Source organism: Drosophila serrata, unplaced genomic scaffold (genome assembly GCF_035046125.1).
Source record: "Drosophila serrata isolate PLE 108 unplaced genomic scaffold, ASM3504612v1 contig_276, whole genome shotgun sequence".
NCBI classification, from domain to species: Eukaryota; Metazoa; Arthropoda; class Insecta; order Diptera; family Drosophilidae; genus Drosophila; species Drosophila serrata.
In genome coordinates, this window is record NW_028257174.1 from 11,727,020 (window position 1) to 11,748,290 (window position 21,271).

At 40.5% G+C, this 21,271-nt stretch overlaps 1 long non-coding RNA gene across 1 annotated transcript in view; it reads left to right on the top strand.

Moving 5' to 3' along the window:
- The window catches only part of LOC110181693 (uncharacterized), a 178,825-nt gene that overhangs the window by 69,107 nt on the left and 88,447 nt on the right, over positions 1-21,271 (top strand). Inside the window, exon 4 of the long non-coding RNA XR_015272492.1 lies at positions 621-1,111. This is a non-coding gene — a long non-coding RNA (uncharacterized LOC110181693). The remainder of the gene's footprint in view (positions 1-620; positions 1,112-21,271) is intronic.

The window sequence follows — 21,271 nt, forward strand, 5'->3', positions numbered from 1 at the left end:
TTTCCGACCCCATAAATCATATATATTCTTGATCAGCACAATCAGCCGAGTTGATCTAGGCATGTCCGGGGAAAAATAAATTTTTAAAATTTTTTCAACATTTTATAAGAGGTTACATCGTTAAAATTTACAAAAAAAATTGCAAAAATTTTGAATTTTTAAAATCTGTTAATATGGTATGCAGATTTTTTACCCCAATAAAAACAAGCATAGAAAAGCTTTCCGAATTAAAATAAATGCATTTTTGGCTTAGTTATGATCAATCGAAATTCGGCTTTTCGGTCTAATTGCACAAGGGAAGGGTATGCACACTTCGGCCTACCAAACTTAGTTTCTTTGGGGCTTAACCTTACATTCATTTTAAACTTGAAAACTTTGAAACTTTGCAAGAGGCTTTTTAAGTATTTTCACTACTTTATAAGTCGGAATGGGCTTAATCAGAGAACTATATCAAGTGCCTACCTTAGAATTGATAGGAAAATTAATAAAATATAATAATAGTTGCATTACCTTTTGATATACTTTCATACTTATTCAAGATTTATTTATTATTTATATTTTTCTAAGACCAACTTTGAAAATATAAGTTCTAATCTCAGCTTATTGTATTGTATTTCCAGGTTTAAATCGATAATGAAAGCTTTTTGGAAGTGTCCAGCTTACATTCATCAGCTGATTATTCCCTCTCTCGCCTTCCATTATCACAGAAACTGAAATCGAAAAAACTTACTACGCAATAACCAATGCAGGTGTCAAAAGTTCAAGTGAACTTAAAGGTTAGTGAAGAACTAGTGAAGTTATGTGAAAAGTTTTAGTGAAAAAGGGACAAATCTTAAAACAGTTTCGAAACGTAAGCCAGGCCTCTGTTGTCACCTTTTTTTTATGTGAAAGTGAAAAAATAGTATAAAATATACTAAAAAGTGAAAAGTGTTAGCAAGTAAGTTCTACAACGGAGGCCTGGCACCGGTCGCGTTTTTTTTTTATTTAACAAAGCCAACATCAGTGCGTAACTTTTGATTAATTAATGTTGTTGTTGGCAAAGACAATGTGTTAAAGTGTGCAAAACCTGAAGATTATAATTATATCTGCAGCAACAACAAATAGTGAATGGGTGAGTGAAACAAAAGTATTATCTCTTTTCTATTATCTTTATCTATTTATGCCTTCCCTCCGTCTCTTGTCCCTTAATATAAATTTCTTATCAGTTATCAGTTTCTGTAAAGTGGAATTTAAGAGCGGGGAGAATGTGATCCACTCTTGTGGCTGCTAATTTTGACAGTTGAAAAGCTGCATTTGTTTACATTTTGTTGTTGTTTTTCAGCAATTTTAACAGTTGAAAAGCTGCATTTGTTTACCTTTTTTTCTGGGCAATTTGTAAATACAATTACAGCAAAATTGAATGAAACCTGACTTGTATAATTATCTATTTCTGCTACCATATCTATTTATTGTACCCTTTGCAGGGTATGATTATTTTGATATACAAAATATAATATTATTTTAATCAAAAGCTTTTAACGATATGAAGCAGTCATTTTCGACCCTATAAATCATATATATTCTTGATCAGCATCAACAGCCGAGTCGATTTAGCCGTGTCCGAAAAAATTCAAAAATTTTAAAATTTTTTCAAAATTTTATAAGGGGTTACATTATTAAAAATGTTTAAAATTGATCAAAATTTTGAATTTATTAAATAAGTAAACTCAGTATGCAGATTTGTTAAGCTGTTAAAAACTAGCACAGAACAGCTTCCCGAATTAATATTAATGAATTTTTGGCTTAGCTATGAGTTTCTAAAATTTTGATTTGCCGAAAAAATATAGTCGTAAAAATATTGTAAAAAATTTCTATACAAATAATGTGTAATTTAAGTTAAGTTAAGATTGGTATTCGAGCTTGTTTTGTTTTCTTTTCTTTTAAGTTCAAGCTAACTGAGAATTTTTACTTAATCCCTGATTTTGGCATGTTTATATGGTATATTGTTGTTTTTGTACCACTGTACCAAAAGGAGCACTTACAACGCACACTCACCAATGCCCCCCTCTTGGCCCCCTCTCTTGCTTAGCTGCCGGCTTGGCTCATATTGAAAAAGTTTTTTTTTTATTCGAGTATCTATTGCTGTGTCTCTCTTCGTCTCTCGACCTTCCCGTTGCCCTGATTCTCTCTCTCTTGTCGTGTCTCTTTGTCAGTCTCTTCCAGTCTCCGAAGTCTTCTCATTCTCAGTCTCTGAAGTCTCCCCATTCTCTTCAGCCTCCTCTGTCTCCTTAATCTTCTCAGTCTCTTCTTTCTCCTCTGTCTCTTCTTTCTCCTCTGTCTCTTCTTTCTCCTCTGTCTCTTCTTTCTCCTCATTCTCTCGCAGTCTTTCTCAGTGAGTCTGGCTGTCTGTTGGCTGTCTGTTTGTTTGCGCGCTTTGTCTCCTGTCTTGTGCAATATGCGTCGTGTCTTGGCCCCATCTTTCCCCCCGACCCCCGCCTTGTTTTTCCACATTTTCCGCCTACTTTCACCGCCCACTCTTACCGCCCACTCTCACCACCCACTCTATCCGCCCCATTTTTTCCTGGACTTTCATACAGAACGAATGCTTTCAATAATCTTGGGTAATTTCAAATAATTCGGAAACTATTGTACCTTTAGGAAACTTTTCCTTTACTGCCAAACAAAATTACCAATGTTGTGGTTACTTTTGTAAATAAATAAGTATAATAATAATAAATACTAAAAGTGGAGGAAAGTTAAAAAATATATAAAAGTTAAGAAAGCTTTAAATAAGCCAAGAAATCCACTTGGGTTTTAAGGGTATATTTTTTGTAGTTGTTGCTGCTTGATTTTATAATTAGCTTGGTCATTATTAGCAGTGGATCCCAATCCGGATCGAAGGCGGTAATGGAAGGAAGGAAGGAAGCTGTGCCAGGAAGCTGCCAAAGAATTCCACGTCGAAGTCAACTCTTGGCCATTAAAACTGGCCAATTACCTTCAAGACTCATTAAGTGCTACAAGCGATGGCGACTGCCAACGGTTAGAAATGTGGGAGGAAAAGTGGGAGTTGGGTTGGGAAAAAAGGGGGTGTGCCAGGGGTTAACTGGGAGCTAACTTGAAGGGGGGAAAGAGGGGGAAAGCGCCGAAAGGGCTGTTAGCTGACCGTTACAATCGAATTAGGCGCCGCTCGCAACGCTAAATGCAATTAAAACTACAAGATGTTGATTACATTAGAAGTGCACGACAAACAGGAGCAGGAGCAGAAGCAGCAGCAGGACGAAGGAGGAGCCCGTAGCTCGAAGCACTGAGGATAGAAGGATCCTAGAAGCCAGAAAAGGACGAGAGAGAGAGAGAGAGAGAGGGGAGCCCGTTCTGGCCAGGACATTTCAAGCGTTTCCCCACGACATTGCTGGGTCCTCGTGCCTGATGTTGTTGCCATGCCCGGCGAACTTGTGGCCACACAGAGAGAAAATTCTAGTAATTACATTCTCTTCCCGCAATGTCTGCCAAGTGGCCACTCAATTAGTCGAAAGCCAAAGTCAAGGAGTTGGCTTTTACCAAGTTGGTCAAGAGCTAAAGTTGCTAGAAAATTAACCATTACTAAGGCAACGATTAAAGGAAACTAATTTGCGGGGTTTTAAAATGCGGAGAGTCAAGTTAAGGCAAGAAAAATCTATATAATTTCTTAATAAAATATTAATTATATATATATTAATTTATATATTTCTCTTCGCCTCCAATTGGAGTTTTTTGGCCACTTTTTCTCCATGTGAGTGCTGGGCTTCTGGGCCAAGTTGTGCACCGACAACTCTTGGTTGCTTCATAATTTATCCCCTTTTTTTTGTGCGCTGGCGAGGTCCTTTTTTCTGTCACGTTCCTGCCGAAAAATTGTTGCGGTTGACCAAAATTATTTTTTTGGTTCACAAAAAACGTGGCGGCGAGAGTAAACAGGAAAGTTTGTCAACGTCGCGGGAGGAGAAGGAGGAAGGAGGAGGAAGAAGGGTGTCCTGGCCAAGGACGGGACGGGTTCAGAGACGGACTAATGTGTCAGCCATCAGTCATCGGTGTGTGTGTGTGTGTGGTTGTGGCAGGGACATAACATAAAGCCGGAATCCTCAACGCTAATTTGTGCATGATAAATTATTTATGCTAAAGCGAAAACCGCCGGAAACAAGCGCCAACCGCATGGACCGCATAATCCGGCTAAGCACAAATTACAATCCGAACTTGGCCAACTCCAGGGGAAAGTGCGGGAAAAGCGAAGAGGGGGGTGGGGGAAAGTCAGGGGGAAAAGCTCGAAATAACTTGTCAACAAGCTAATCCATCCCACCGCGCTGCCAACACGAATCACTCGTTCGCAAATCAGTCTCTGATTTCATATTTTTGCACTTTTTATTCCCCTCCCTCCGGGGAAAACTCTCAACGTTAAGCCCACAGGAATGTCCTGGAATCAAAAAAGGAATCAATGGGAAATCACAGTAAAACGCAAGTCGTGGCTTGGATAAACAGATTATGCCAGCTTAGCTGGCAAAAGAAGAGCAGGTCCTGGAGAATGGAATGGGGAAATATAAATATGAATTGGTTAGCATTGAAAGAATATCAAGAACCTGTATATATAACCTCCATATAGCCATTTAACTTAAGGTTTAAGATTCAAGTTTACTCGACCAAGGACATCCGCTTTCATTGCATTATCGGGTTATGCAAGTCCTTTGCAAATTAAGCTCTGTCTAAGGGCAAACCATCAGCTAATTGATTTAAGATTTCCTACTCGCTCAGCCGCACCTGCCACGAAGAGGGAGAGTCCATTTACAGCGAGCAGAGACAAAATCCTTGAGCTTAATCAGTTGCTCCTTCTGCCAATCGTTGCACTTAAAGTCATTTGCCCGCGTTGCAGATATTGTACACCGGAAAATCACTTAAGGGAAACTAGGTGGAAAATCTTAGGAAGAGCTGGAAAAGTATTTCTCATGGAGGGGTCCTTTGAAAGGAGTCTTTCCTAGGGTTTCTTTTGTATTTATTATTATGGGTAAATATTTCTTGTCTAGTGTTTAGTAGCTGTGCTTTATAGTCAAGTCTTTATGCGTTATTTGTGATCTGTTTTGGTTCAGTGTACTTTCTTTTGACCCCTCTTTTTGGCCCTCTTTGTGCACTGCCTTCTGTCTGCTGGCCATTTCATTGCTTTGGCAAACACTTGCCGCCAGCTGACGTTGCCTTCATTTGAATGGCAACTGGCGGTGGGAATCACAGGGATTGGGTGCTAGGACCAAGTCCGGGGGAGCTCATCAAATGAGTCGACTCCCGTCGACTGCCGATGGCCACTTTGCTCCTCCACTTTTGGTGGCTTATAGCTACTGCTCCGGCTTCAGCAAGGTGTCCGGCATTGTTTCAATTAGTGTTGGAGAAGGACGAGGAGGAGGAGGAGTACCAGGATCACCTGCATCCTCATCCTTTGGCTGGCCACTCATTAGCAGCGCTTGCAGTTTGCGGTCTGCGGTGTCTGGACTCTGGCCCAGCAGTGCGCTTCGTCACCTTTTGCTGTGAGTGGGATTTAAGAAAGCTCCAGAGTTCAGAGTTCACCAGCAGGGAGAGTGTTATTAGCTGTCAAAAACTAGCATCCTTTATCCTTAAACCAAGCGGCCCTACCTAAATACAGGTAAAGGCATTTATTCTTCCATAAAATAATCTGTATTTATTTATTTTCTCGATTTTCCTGGCACTTTCTGCTCTCTCAGTATCCTGAGGCTTCATTTTTGCCATTTTCTATAGCATACTTTTGTGCAGGTGCTGGGCCAGGAACAGGACTCCTCCAGCCAGGACTCTGCACCCTCTACCGCTCCTTGTCTGGACCGCATGCTTTGTGCATTTATAATCATTTTTCATAAATGTCTGACCAGTGGCCGCCAGTGGAGGTGCGGAGAACGAGGACACTCGCATTTACTGTGACAGCTCTCAAAGGATTAGACGTGTTTCACATTTTAAATTGTTCTCCGAGTCCCGGCTTCAGTCCACCTCATGATGATGATGATGATGATGATGAGTTCTGGATGTGGCTCTGGTTGGCGTTGATGACGTCCAGCAGCTGGCCTTTGTCTCTGGACTGTCTAGGCGCCGATTGCTCAATTCGTTAGGGAATACACACACACACACACACACCTTTTAACCCTTTTTGTAGGGTTACTTTCCTGGCTAAGACTTGAGAAAGGATTTGAAGATTTTTGGGATCATAATTCTTTGAAAAACTTTAATATTTATATCAGTTAATAGTTTAAAGATGATGATTAATTATTAAACAAGTTTATTTATTTACAAATACTAAAATATTCCATAAAAATATATTTAAAAATCTCTAAAAAAAAACAAATGAATCCTTGTCAAGCCAAAAGGGTTAACTTTATTCAACTGCCATTTGTTGCTCACTTTTGGCCACATTTTGTTGTCTATTTATACATAGTCTGGTTTTTTTTGTTTCATTCTGACTTTTGAGCTGCGGCAAAACTGATTTAAGCCGCTTACCGCCAACGGTGCCAGCTCTCTCTCTCTCTTTCTCTCTCCATAAGCTGTTGGTACGCTTTCAAATGCCAATTCTGCGTGTGGGTTATGCCAACATTTCCATTGCCACGCCCCCTTCACCGAAGGATGTGCCCCTCTGGTTTGGGTAATTGACGTTGATGGAGATTATGCAAACCTTGTGCAGGCGCCAGCCTCGACATCATCAAGGCACAAAAAAATAAAAAACAAAAATTGTTGATATACAACTGAAGGGACTTTAAGGTATAAACATATTTACAAATCTCATACTCCTATCAATAACTAAAGGGATTTTATTTTTTCTAAATATGCATACATACAGTTTATGCTTTTAAATAAATAACATAGAATCATATAGCTTTTAGATTTCTGATAGCTTCAAATGATTTACACTTTGGCTTGACTTTGGGGCTTTTCAAATTGGTTTTATGGCTTAAATATTTTGCCATAATTTTAGCCCAGCCATGAATTTCCTTTTGCCAAAAATAAAGCACTTTATCGCCTTACAATTAAAAGTCATTTGCAATGGGCCATGACGCCTCTTTGCGGGGGCTTTTGTCTTCGCGGATGCGTCTAATGAAGCGACAAGGAATGCCAAGCACTGAGCAAAATAAGGGCAACTTATGAGGGAGATGAAGCTATCTGGGCAGAGTGTCTACCTTAAGTAGAGGGTTTTTTCTTCCAGTGCATTGGTCCCTCAACTTTGTTGGCAGCCGCATCGCCCAATGAGGCGTCATTAAGTAATAAGTCTTCGTTTCGTCCCGAGTCTTCGATAAAAAAGAGCTTGGCCCAGAAGCCATTAAAAGACCAAGGAGGCGCCTCCCAGCTGCCAAACCGCTTAACGACTTCATTAAGGGGCAGCCAGGGGAGGGAGTGGGAGGAGGAGTTTAAGTTTAAGTTTCCAGGGAAGGGTAGGGGAACGGGGGACGAAGGATGAACTACAACTCCCCGGGCCAGTTGGCAACTGCAGTCAGTCAATCACTCAATCAACCAGTCACTCTGCCAGTCAGTCAGTCAGTCAGTCTCAGTGAGCATGGGATGAGCGGAGCAGAAGGAGACGCCATCTCAAGACGTGCCACTTCCGTTTCCGCTTCAAGTCCGCTGCACAAAGGCGTAGAACAAGAAAAAGTATAAAAAAGGGGGAGAAGCAAAGAAGAGAAATGAACATTGTGCCACACTGACATTCAGGCTGCTCTGTTTTTTAAGTGTTTCCCCTTTTGATTCCACTGCAGCACCAAAAATAATGAGAACATTATTTTAAATTAGTATATATATATAAAAATACAATAATAAATATGTGAAATATATCTAAAGGGACTAATTTATGTTTTTTTTTAATTTAAAAAGAAATACTAAATAGTATTGACGATACAGATGCACTCTTTCTTTCAGTGTTTATCACCCAAAGACTTCTTCTTGGTGGCGCCTCTTGGCTTGCCTTTTCCGAACGGGGCGCGAAAAGTGGTTTCTCTTTATTTATTTACATTCCCATTGTGCAAGCTGCAAAAAGCAGCGAAAAAAGGAAGAGAAAATGAAAGATACAAGACCATGGGATGCCCGGTAGCCAAAGCTAACCTTTGGAAATTAAATAAAAAGCTTCCGAGCTCCAAATATGAATTTATATAAACATTAAGGGTTTTATTTTAATTAATTTCTCTAATTTGATTTCAAGTTTTCAAAAATTCATGATTACCCCAAGTAAACGATAGTGGGGCAATCCTTAAAACACATCGATATTAATGTCTGATACATCGATGTTAACTTATCGAATTTCCGTGTTTTTGTCCACCTCTAAAACTGTGCCAAAAGTTTACCTCGTCACGTGTCCAACTCAATCGAATCAGAGTGCCTTTGACCTTCACAAGCTTAACAGCGCTTCTTCCTTCTTTTGTTTTCTGATTTATTGTATATCTTCCTTTTTTTTGGGACTTCTACCTCCAAAAAAAAAAGATGGAAATGCTTTGGTTTTACATTTTTCTTCGAATTATTTATTTTTGTCATATGGAGTTTGCATATACTTTTTTGAGGGACGATTGGACCTGGAATGACTTGCTGAATCTGAATACATTTGCCATTTATATGGTATTTCTAATAAGCTTCCTTATGTATTGTACGTGAATGAAGTTTGGCTATATAATTAATTAAAAAGTTGGGATGGCTCAACACCATACATCCTAAAATTCTAAATCCGACAGATGGGAAGCCAAATTGGGAGAGAGAATGGGAAGTCGAGGGTTTACACTAAAAAAATACACGGAAAACTCTTTAGATTATGATTTAGAGGGCGGGCACAAAACATCATTGAAATTCGGGTAACAGAAAAGAAAAAAAAAACAAAAGAAAACAATAAAAAAATATAAAAAAAACAATAAAAAAACAAAAAAAAAAAGACAAAAAAACACAAAAACTTTCCACGGAGTAGAAAAAGGACTTGGACTTTATGCATTTGTCAATTTGCTAAGAGCCCAAGTTTTAGTTTCTTCTCGGATCTCACCTCCCGTGTGCTCCTCCGCCCTGCCTTTTGATGGCGGGGTATGGCGAAAGTTTATAATCTTTTACGGAGCTGAGAACTAATTGCAATGTAAATAAATTACAGGCGACACTTGCAGCGTGCTCGTCCTGCGGAGCCTGCCTGGCAATATTTCACTCAATATTCAAAAGCAGGCGGAGCACACTGCCAGCTAGGACGGGGCAGCCCTTACCCCACTTTTTAGTCCTGTCGAAAAACGCATTCAACTCGACTTAACTAACTATTAAGCACTACTTGAAGTTTTACACAGGATATATGCATGTATTCGCACTCGTTGTCCCTTAGTATCCTGCCAGAGTGACTTTGCCTTGTCCCCTCAAACCAAAAGGGATAATGCAGGGTATGGCGAATAATATTAAAGGATTTTAAACCGACTTGGAAATGCCTGTGATCCTGATCATAGCTGTTTGTCTTGGGGAAAACTATAGAATTAAGGTGCTATATATAAAGTCTTGTATCTGGAGTAGTCCTGGGGAATATTTATAATTATTTTCCATTACTTGTTCTACATTTTTAAGAGTCCTTGACTTCTTGCAAAAGGGTATTCCTTAGCCTTCCTAGCCAGGCAACGCCACTAATTCTTGTTTTTAGTTGTCGTTTGGTCGTTTGTCGGCATCGTTTGCAGCATATCCTTGCCGTTGTGTCATTACGACTTTGTGTGTGTGTGTGTGCGTGTCCCCAATAGGATGGAGCCTGTGTGTGTGTGTGTGTGTGTGTGTGTCGGTTGGGGAGGTTGTCCTTGTCGATTTACATGAGTTGCAATTAGTGCGCTCGGCAGCCAAATCCCTTGTAGCTTTGGCAACACTTTTTGGGCGGTCCTGTGCTTCCAGCGCATACCCCGATCCTTCTGATCGTCCTTAACCCGCTCGACACCCTTAACCCTTGGTCCCAGGTCCCCAGCCATTGTTTGCGGTGTGCCTTTTGTCCTGTCCAAATGTGCCGGAAAGTGGAGTACACTGGGAGGAAACCCCGAAAGCCTTGTGCATGGCTTGGATTATATTCGAGTCAAAGGCATGTCGTCGTGCAGTGTAGAAGCGTGTGTGTGTGTGTCCTGGTTGGTGATCCTGGCCTGGTGGCATGTCCTGTGTCGTTTGGCTTTTGGTGTGTGTAACTCATGCCTATCAACTGCATCCGGCCGGCACATCCGTTTGGCAACAGCTTTCGGCTTTTATGGCTTTTAAATAGTTGCAGCCAGAAGTTAGCTCCCGAGTCCAGAGTCCTGAGTCCTGAGTCCTTCAGCTGGCCACTTTTGACAGGTTCTCCTGGCAGGCGCCAAATTTATGACTGTATTAAAGAGTTTCGCCCGTTTTCGACTTTTTCGCTTCACATAATTTTTGCATAGTTTTCATCGCCCGAGCTGTCGACCACTTAAACTTTGGCCCCACACCGTAGATTTTCGAGGGAGTTTACGAGGAATGCCGGGATGCCAGGACTTTCGAGGGGAAACTGCAAGCTTTTGGCTTTAGCAGGCGGCAAAAACATCTTTGCTGCCGTATTTGGTTTCCCACTTGCTGCTCGTCCTTTGTCCTGTTGCTGCTGCTGATACACGTGATTGGCTTGGCTCTAAAAGAAATCTATAGTTTGGGCGATATTTATGTTACATCAACTAAGTAATTTTAATGGTAAAGTTAACCCCTTGAAAGGAGGTAACACCTCAGGAATATCCTCCTATTTCTCTCAGTGAATGTGTTTGTGTGTTGGCCAACTATTTAAATGTTGTATTAAGCCTTATTGTTGAGCGGGTACTGGCCATTCTGGCATTTGCTGTTGTCCTCCGGCTGCGTGCGTGTTCGCATGTTGCTGCTGCTGTTGTCTTCCTGTTGCAGGATGTGTCCAAGGATGTGTGGCTCAAGGTGCGAGGACGGAGTACATCTAGTGATTGCCGCAATGATACTTGAGGACCGGAAGTCAGGGGGGAAAAACCCTGGCTAGGAACGAAGGAAGGAAGTAAGGCAAACCCACCGCTTGCATGCTCGCACTTCATTTGCCACTTGAAGAGCGCTGATAATGCACGCATATTATGTTGCTGTTACACCAGGAGAGGGCACTGAGAGAAATTCATGTTTATATAGGGAAATTTGAACAGGGAAAAGCTTAGAGTTTGTAGTTCCACTCTGTAAGTTTTTCTTGCCGTGCCAGAGTAGCAAGTTTGTTGTATTTTTAGTGCTCAGCATTAAGGACACGCCATTCCAGCATCCAGAAGGGGTGGCATTGTTGTGGAGAAGCTTAGTCAACTTCAAGTTGAGACTTAGTTTATGGCCGGCAGCTCATTGCTGTTGCTGTTGCCGCACCATGTTGCTGCTGCTGTTGCTGCTGCTGCTGCGGTGTTGCTGTTGTCGTCTCAAGTTCTTATGTGAAGTGCACTCTTTATGTTAATAGTTGACACTAATTAGGTATGTTTGCACAACAAAGCGTTTCTCGCACACACAAATAAACACACAGGCTGTTGTTAGCCTGGCTTTCGTATTAGCTCTGGCCACTCACTTGCTTTCAGCCAAGTCTTTGGAGCGTCACAAAAGGACTTTGTTAGTGTCCTCTTTAGGGTGGTATACAGGTGTAACTAGTTAAGTGAGACAAATGCCACGAAATGGGGCGACACTAATCGGTGTGTTTGTGTCAAGTCAGAACCTTAATTAGTTAACACCTTTAGAGTGGGTGTAAATATTAGTCAACTCGGTTCTCCAAGTGCCACACTCCACTGTTCAATGATTCAGATGGCACATGGCTCTTTATGGCTGCTCCTGTGGTCGTGTGTGTACTGTATGTAGTAGTTGGTCCACATAATCCGTCGCAGTGTTAAGCACGGAGCAACAACTATTACTTAATCATGGCAACCTGTTTAAGCGGCTTAATGTGCCACAGAGTTCACGCCACTAAAAGGGGCACACGAGGGTGAGTTGGGTGGAGTCTTAACCCTTTTTCGAGTTTCAGTTGAGTGGGAATGCAATGAAAAGGAGGTTTCTTGTTCTCCCCCCCTCAATAAAGAATACATTTTGTGGCACATTTTGTCAGCAGTTTCTAGCAAACTGCAATTCCCCAAATTAATCCCGAGCTGCGTGACTCCGGAATACATAGTTGAGATGAAGATGGAGGTGTCGGTGGAGACGTATAGTGACGATGGAGCTTGTGCAGCACCAGATACTAGTTGAGAGACAGACCGCCCACCAATCAGGCTGGCATCCATCCCGCCTTTTGTTGCTCCTCTACTCTTAATGAAATTTTAATTTGCTGCGGATATGCGCAGTCAGAGTGTTTGCGAACTTCGACAGACGCCGCTGCCGCTGCGTCAGCATCTGGGGGGAAATATGTAGTACAAAGTATGGAATATATCGACTGAGAGGAGAGGAGTGGAGTGGAGTGTCCAAAAGGTGTTCCAAATGGAGGATTTTGGGGGCATTCAGCTGGCCACTGGCAATGGGCAACTTAACCACTCGGTCGTGCCACGCAACACCCATGCACACACAATTACTTAGACTTATGTATGATTTATGTCTATGGTACTCTTTGGCGCTATTGCCTTTTGCATAATGCACGGTGAGAAAAGGTTGAGTTCGTTGTGGGGGAACTAGAAATTTACAAAAATGGTAAATCAAATTGTTTATATGTTGGTTTTGATGTGTGTTAAAGATACTTTACTGGTTGGTTACCTTGTCTTAAAGGTAGAAGCTAGCAGGGTCCTATAATCCTATAAATTAAGCAAACTTAGCTTATGTTTTTAACTACCTAAAGATACTTTTAATTCTTTTTTATTGATATATAACCCCCTATACACTTTTAAATATTTTTTAAAGGCATATATACCTCCTTAAGAAATACCCCAGTTTTAGGAATAAGTAAACCCTTTTGCCTAGAAGTTCTTTTAAGGTTTATTGGTGTCTAGGTATTGATATTATTGAGCTAGAATTTTCTCGCAGTGCCCCTTCCAGAGGGAATACGTTGTGCGTTGACTCACGTTCGTGTTCCTGTATTCAGCCGCTGATACTCCTATTCCCATTCAGAGTCTGTTTCTGTTTCGGCTTCTGTTCGAAGTCTGAATACTTCTCCTACTACTCCTACTGGATATGTTATGTGTTCCTCCTCCACCCCCGAAAATATACATATACACAATGGAGGAGTTATGAGCGGAGGCGGCGTTTAGCCTAATTTGTTGCTCTTCCATATGGAGGAGAAAGAGTTTCCCAACTCCGCGAACGGCTTTGATGTGTGATTCACTGCTGATTGATGGGATATGCAAAGTTTGATTGAAAACCGATGTTGTTGATGGGCAAGAGATGCAGCCGGTGTCCCCCCCTCAGTAAATCATCGGTGAAATTGGGTTTTGAAAAGTATTCCCAGTATCCTCCCTTAGTATCGCCTCCCACCTAATGGCGGAGTTCTAAGGAGCAGGAGACTAACGAGTGACGGTGTGGACTTTAAAGCCAGGGATTACGACTTACTGTGGAATGACTTGACAATGATTTTGATTTTATTGGATTTGTTTTGGCTTGCTGCTCCTGCCTCCTGCCTCCTGCCTCATGCCTCCTGCCTCATGGAACATGTAATCCAATTCGCAATTCGGTTTGTCTTCCGCTCGCTATGAATTTTTTATCGCCAGTAAAACGTGTCTACTTCATCCTTGCAGGATCTCAGTTTGAATTTTTCTGCAATGTAATGGCAAATGAAATACATAAACAATTTATAAACATGAATTATCACAAAAACGTAAAAATGATAAGGCAAAAATGCCATCACTCAGCCGGGCGTTTGTCTGGAGAGGAGTGCTCCGGGTGCTCCTCCTGCTCCTTGTGCTCCTCCTGCTACAGGATGCTGTGGCCCAGGGGTTCGGCGATTTGTATAAAGTGTTTGTTGCGGGGGCGCATCTTTCTTCTCACTCTATTCATTTTATATTTTTTGCATTATTTTTGATACCCTGCAGGAGTCTGGGGTATTTTAATTTGATATTGAAGCTAGTTTGGTAATAATATTGGTAAATAATATATGAAAATTGGTTTATATTGTATGTAGTTTAGATTTGTAAATAATTTAGATTAATTAATATGTTGTATATTTACTAGGAATAGTAGAAAATATTAATATACGAATGGAAAAGTTGATATATTTATAAAAAGACAATTACAGGTTGTGTTATAATTGTGATAAATCTGAATTCTGTTTGATATATCATATTTAAAATACTTCAAAATAAGGATACTAATAATTGTAATATTATTTTGTTGTTATTTCTTCTTAATATCGAAATAAGTGCCAAAATATTTATTGTTAAAGGCAATATTTTTCGATATTTACAATTTCAGTATTTCTGATATAATGTTATCATATGTAATATTCTTTCCTTCGCTCTAGAAATCTAATTATAATTCCTCTTTAAATATTTGTAATATTTCAGATAGAAGTTATATATATTCCACATAAATCTAAAGGGTATAGCTCCTTCGACTTGCCTCCTTCCGTCTTATTTTTTTTTTTTCCAAAGGAGGGGGCGTGTGCGTTACAAGACAATAATTGTGGCTCGCAGCGGGGGGCAGGATTAGGAGCTGGGGTGTAGCTATCAGAGTCCTGGAGTGTCTCGAGTGTCGCGAATAAATGTGATTACATTGCCTGCAGTGGCTGGTGGTTGGATGGATGGGTGGTTGGGTCCTTTGGCTTCCAGATCTAGCTAGCTCCTGGCTGTGATTTGTCATCCTTCCAACAGCCTAGCTCATCCTGCACTCTTCGCAGTCTGGGCCATAAATAAGCATCTGTGGCTCAAGACGAGGGCAAGTCAGTTGGCGACTTAGTCAATATATATATATATATATAAACAAAGTGATTGTATATATAAGGATATATGTCTTTTGGCGTTCGTTGATCTGTGTCAGAAATTGTGGGCTGTGGTTTTTATCAGAGGTATATAGTATACATGCAAGTTTGGTGTCATTAATAAATCGTTGAACAACTTCATTATTTCTTTTATGAAGAGCCCCTGGCTGATATATAACTGTTCATAATTTGTCGCTTCCATAAAATCTGTAATGTTCAAATTGTCTTTATGCCTTGTGCTCATCCTCCCCCAGCTCGGGGTTCTTTCTTTTTTTATGGTTCCATTCCATGCTTTGAGTTGTCTCGGTTTGGTGGTTAATAGGACAAATATTGGGACAACTCCACAGGGGGGAGTGTGGATTGAGCAAGTGAGTCAGGGGGATGGCTTCAGTCCCCATTTCATAGGCCATTGACCAGAGCTGAGCCAGGCAGCTGATTAATTGGTTTTCACTCCAATCGCTTGGACCAGAGCAGGCTCCATGACCACGACCACGTCCATGTCCTGGCCACGTCCTGTACGGCTGCTCACTTGCATGCGTTTTTAATACGTTTATTAATTACATTCTGGGCAAACCGGAAATCGCACGGCAGCCACTGCTGGCTACGAAAAAAGGGGAAATAAAAAATAAAATACGAAAAAAATTGCTTTGCAAGAGGTTCAACAATGTGTAAGTAATGTCAGGAGTGTGACAGAGGAAGGAACAATTCAAGAAGTCCGTCTCTATCGCTCATTGGGCAGCACTGAGCGAAAAAAGATTAGCCTGAGAAAAAGGATTCTTACCAATTTTGGTATCTATTTATGTTTTAAACAAGAGTTTCTTTAATTTATCAAGTAATCTCAGAGGTAGAACCCATTAATATATTATATTATTAAATATTAAAAATAGATATTGCTCCAATTTCTCTTTGTGTTCCTCTACCGAAGCCTTTCGCGTACTTTACGCCAATTAATTTGTTAAATAAACGCATTTATCCATCGAGTCCTGTGTCCTGCCAGTGCGTGTGCGAGTTCGTTAATTATCCTTGGGTGGCTCCTGGGCCATGGCCACTGTAATGGCATAACGTTCCACGTTACACATATGAACAATATACAATATATATATACGTCTATATATATATATATATATAAGGATGCTGGATCCTTGGCTCATCCTTTATTGGCCCATATATATAGTATCAGGAGCCGTTAGTACTGCACATTGTCTTATTAATTGATTGGCTGGAGCTGCCTAGCAATGCCAGGTTTTTTAATTGAATTCCAGGTTGGAATCCTGGGCGCTCCCTCTTTTTTTCATAAATCAATTTTAATTGTAGGTAATTATCAGTGCAACTGCCGCCTGCCTTCATCATTAATTGTGCTGAAATTATTATCATAATCGCTTTATTGTATTATTTAATATATATTTATATAATTAATGTGGAAGTCCAGGAAAAATCCAGAGTTAAAGCCTTACATTTAAGAAGTTTTAAGGACATGTTCCACACAAGAAGCTCGCCAAGATAAATTAATTTTACTTGTTTTTTGAAAGTAATGCCACTTCCATTTCGGACATTTATTATTTGATATCACTTTTCAAAAAGGGAACTGGCACCCGACCCGAGAAAGCACTTTGTTACCTTAATTTCGGTTGGCATTTATGGTTCTCCTTCGCAGATACACGCATCCCGGCGACGTGAGACCTTTAACCCCACTTGTAGTTTGTCCACTTAAGGAGTCCATCCTCTTGACCACCAGGAGGAGAAGGGGTTGTGGATGAGAAACCATTTACTTGGACCCCATCCTTACAAGTTAGTTTCAGGAGAGGTCGCCTGCAATTCACATTTCATATTTTGCGGCAATTTTCTATTCCATTTGTCCGTTTCCTTCAGCTCCTGCAGACTCCTCGGCACTCCTTGGAACTCCTTGGAGCTCCTTGGGACGCCTGGCTGCCGGGCATTTTTATTGTTTTTTTGTTTCTACTCATAACCGGACGGGAGTACAAATGGCCAAGTTTATGGCTTGACCATTTCAATTTTATGCAGCTTGACCACATTTACAGCATCCTTGGCAGGACCACCGCACAGTCTTTGGGGTTCCAGCCTAACCCCTTTAGCTGTTCCGGGGTCTTGAACTTTTTACTTATGGCGCTACAGAGAGAACAATATTCAGTTCAGAACTTCTTTTAATCAAATTAAATATTTTTTTAATATCATATCTCATATCTTTAAGTAAGAGTTAATGGGTTATCATAAGTATTATTTAAGGTAAAAACAAATTGAAATTTAACTACAGAAAAGGATAATGAATAAGATATTAAAGTCGATGTTTTTTTACCTTCCCAGTTGTAATTGGATCATAATTTGGACTGAAAATAGCTCATAACTCATCGAAAAATTAATTCATTTCAATTCGGAAAAGAGTTTTGTGCTAGTTTTTTACAGTTTAACAAATCTGCATACTTCGTTAAAAAATTTTAAATTTTGTCAATTTTTTGAAATTTTAATGATGTAACCCCTTATAAAATTTGGAAAAAAAGGGTAAATTTTTTTTTCTTTGAAATATGGCTAGATCGATTCGGCTGTTCATTCTGATCAAGAATATATATGGTTCATAGGGTCGGAAATGATTTCTTCACTGTGTTTTTAGCTTCTGACTGAAATTTTAGTACTCTGTCCGCTTAAGGGAGATGTGTCCTTATTAAGAGATTTTCTGTATTATTATTTTCTTTATTTCTGTTATTATTTTATTATTAATTTTTCATAAATTATAAATGTGTTATACTAAAGATATAAACAATTATAAGCGAATTGTTTTTATGCTTAAGTAGGATCCTAGTTTAACGACACTTTCTCTAACCACTCAAAAGGGAGTTATTCGAGTTCTTCCCTTGTTTATACATTTGTTTATTATTAATTTTATTATCATTATGATATAAGATTCCAGCATTTCTAAATATTTAATGTTAGTGATTCCACTACAACTTGAGTTCTTTCTCCCTCTCTGCCTTTCTCTTTCTCTCTCTCTCTCAGCTTTTCTTTCTTTCTTTCTTTTTCTATTTCTCTATCTCTCTTCTCCTATCTCTCTGTCTCTCTCTCTCTCTCTCTCTCTATTTCTCTATCTCTATCTCTATTTCTCTATCTCTATCTCTATTTCTTCATCTCTATCTCTATCTCTATTTCTCTATCTCTCTTTACCTATCTCTCTGTCTCTCTCTATCTCTCTCTCTTTTTCTCTTTCTCTTTTTTTTCCCTCTGAATTATATCCCTTTTTTCTCTCTGTGTTCTCCTGCAGTAGTCGTAATCATCTTTCTCTCCGACTTTCTCGATTTCCACAAGACACTTGAACACTTCGTTCCAGGGCCTCCCATGGAACCCGCTCTCCCTCCGCCCATTTCCCCTGAAAGTTGTTCAAACTGTAAGTATCATTGACCTTTTATGGCCGCCCTAGGAGAGGTTGGGGGTTAAAGATGGTCCTGTATATATATATATATCTAGAGAGAGGGGTATGCCTTCTGTAGGCGCAACAGTTGCAAGTAATGCGGCGGCGGTCCAGAAAATTACCTTAAAATATAAACAAAATGCTGCAAGTGTGTGTGTGTGTGTGTGTATGTTGTTATTAGGAGAGAGGGGGAAAGAGGCAGGGGTTAAGGGGTATGGAGATGGGGCGTGCCAGGCTACGTGTGAAAATAATGAGCGAGCATGCCAAACACAAAAGGCAGCGGGGTTGAGGAACAAAAAAAAAACAACAACAACGAATTTCCCAGGTTTTTCACTTGGAAAAATCCCATTTTGGAAAGTTGCAGTGTATGGGAGAGGTGCGAGTGTGCGTGTGTGCGAGTGTGATCCATCATTCAGTGGCTAAACAAACAAAGCTAAAGCAGAAGCAGAGCAGAAACGGCTAAACAGTAGATACACTAAGAGAAAAGCCCAAGCGAAAAGTATATATAACCTTCAACTCACTTACAAGATGAAAGTGTATAGTTTTCTTTACAAAAATATATATAAAATATGTTTTAAATAGTTTAATTAGCTTATTAACATTTAGTAGTTCTTTTGAATAGTTTATTTTGTTAGTAACAATTCTTCTCAGTGCTGTAAAGCAGCATCAGCAGCCACGTTAATTTGTAGACGGCAGCGTTGAAAATAAAAATTAATATATGCCGCAACACGTTTCAACTTCCCAAAAGAGAGAGAGAGAGCGATGAGGGGAACCCCCAAAAGGGGTTCCCGGTTTGTTGATTTTAAACCAAAGCAAAGCAAAGAGTTGGAAATAGTTTCCAGTGAAAACTCGGAGGAAAACCAAATAGCGAGAGCCTTGCCTGCCACACATTGCCACTTGTGCTTAATTAGGGATCTTTGAAAAACCAACGGAACTGCCTCAATTTGGAAAAGGGGAAACGGAAGTCCCCCCAACTTTTCGGCAGCCACGCCCCATTGGCCAGTAATTAAGTGACTGAGAGAGAGTGGAGGAATCCATCTAGGGAATAAAGCGAAATAAAGAGGTTAATTCGATTTGTATTCCTGGCACTTGGCAGCCTGCTGCAGACAGACAACAGACTTGCAGACTGCATTAAGTGCAAAGGATGCTTGCCAGTCGGGACAAAGCTGTAAACAATGCGCAAACAACTCCTCAAGGAGTGTCGCCCGGAATGAGCTGTAAAAATTGCAGCAAAGGAAGAAAGGATATTTAGACGCGGCTTACCGAAAGCTCAGCCAAGGAAAACAAGATAACAGCAGCAGCAGCAGCAGCATCAGACTCTAGATTCAGGATGAGACAGGAACAGGAATATATATATATATATATATATATATGCAGGGATATATATACTGGAGATGGCGTCTGTCAGGATTGCCGGCAGACAATGTGTAAACTATGCAGGCTCTATGCATAAACACACTCAGCACACTCAGCAGCTCCTGGCTGAGCAAACTTCAGAAGGAAAATCAGGAGGGGGGAAAGCGGTTGGGAAAACCCGGCTTAAAGTGGCCTCCGAGTTCATCAGCCAACTAACTGCAGGGAATCTGAAATCTAAATCCTTAGCAACTTGAGCAGAAAATAATCAGAAAATAGTTGAAGAATATTGGAGAGGATGAAATATGTCCTAGGACTCTTGCACAGGAAAAGATGTATTTATTTATTCCAACAAATATCCTAAATGAAGGTATATAATCTTTTTTTAACAAAACAAAACCTTAATTTAGTTGAAGGAAAAACAAAAGGAGACTCTGTAAGCCTCACCTTCAAGGATCTCCCATGGAAAAGGGGCAACATGTCTATATAGAAGGTGGCTCCTTCCTACCTTTGTCAGACCAAATGTCTTGTGCAATGAATTGCATTTCGTTTTTCCTGCCGCATTCGTAATGAAGACTCCCAAAAAAATATAAGGAAAAGAAATGAAAAGAGGACGACTTCCATAGAGCCAAGTCTTGGCCGGGATCTTTGGCCTAAACCAGTCGGGTGTTTGCCAGTTTGCCAGTTTGTTTGTTTGTTTGTTTGTTTGCCAAGCGTCTCTGTCTGCTGGGGCCCGGGCTCGAAGGCAATAAAATAAGCAGCCAAATGAAATGGCTGCAGACTGCTGCAGATGCCACCTGCAAAAGGAGTAGAGAGAGAGAGAGCCTTTTTCTTTCTTTACCGCCTCAGAAAAAGAAGAAAACGTAAGGAAGATATATTGTATGAAACCGTATATGGAGCTAGTTTTGGTACAGTGGGTGTGTGTGTGTGTGTGTTTGGCTGCATCTTGTCGCAAATAGTGAAAATATTTACCAATATCTGCTGTCCATGCCGATATATACCCATATAGCGGTGGCGGCTCGAGGATGATATGAGATGAGATGAGATGAAAGGGGATTCCCCGGCTCGAACCCTGGCGCCTGTTAACGAGTGGCCTTTGAGCAGCACGTTCGTGTTTAGACTCTTAACACATTTCTATTTTGTTGGTACGCTCCAAGTCCTGTTCCTTGGTCCTTGCCCGGTTGAAGTGCAATTTAGTGAAGGCAAATGTGCCACGACTATGGGATACCTTGATAAATGATGTTCGTTTTTGGTAACAAATGATTCTTTAAGTCTTTTTAGTCATAAACTGAAGGTATTGAGACTTTACGATGATCTGATTATAGGAAAACCATATATAAAACTTATAGAACCCTGAACTCTTTCTTTTTCCTTATGCTACCACACAATATACCCTTTTTTGCTGACAACGTTTATGAAAACTCGGGGATCTCTGGGAACCGTCGGACATCATCGGCACGTACACAGCGTTGTCTCGCCCAGACAGTTTGCAAACACTGTCCGCCCCCTCCCGAAAAACAAAAAAAAGGAAAACCAACCCAATTCAGACCCTAGCCCACTGTCGTCCTGTCCTGCCATGTCCTGGCCTCCATTGTTTCGCTTTCCATGAAGCCAAAGGAAGTCAAAGAGAGCTTTCTCTCTTTCTCTGCGTCCGGTTGCGT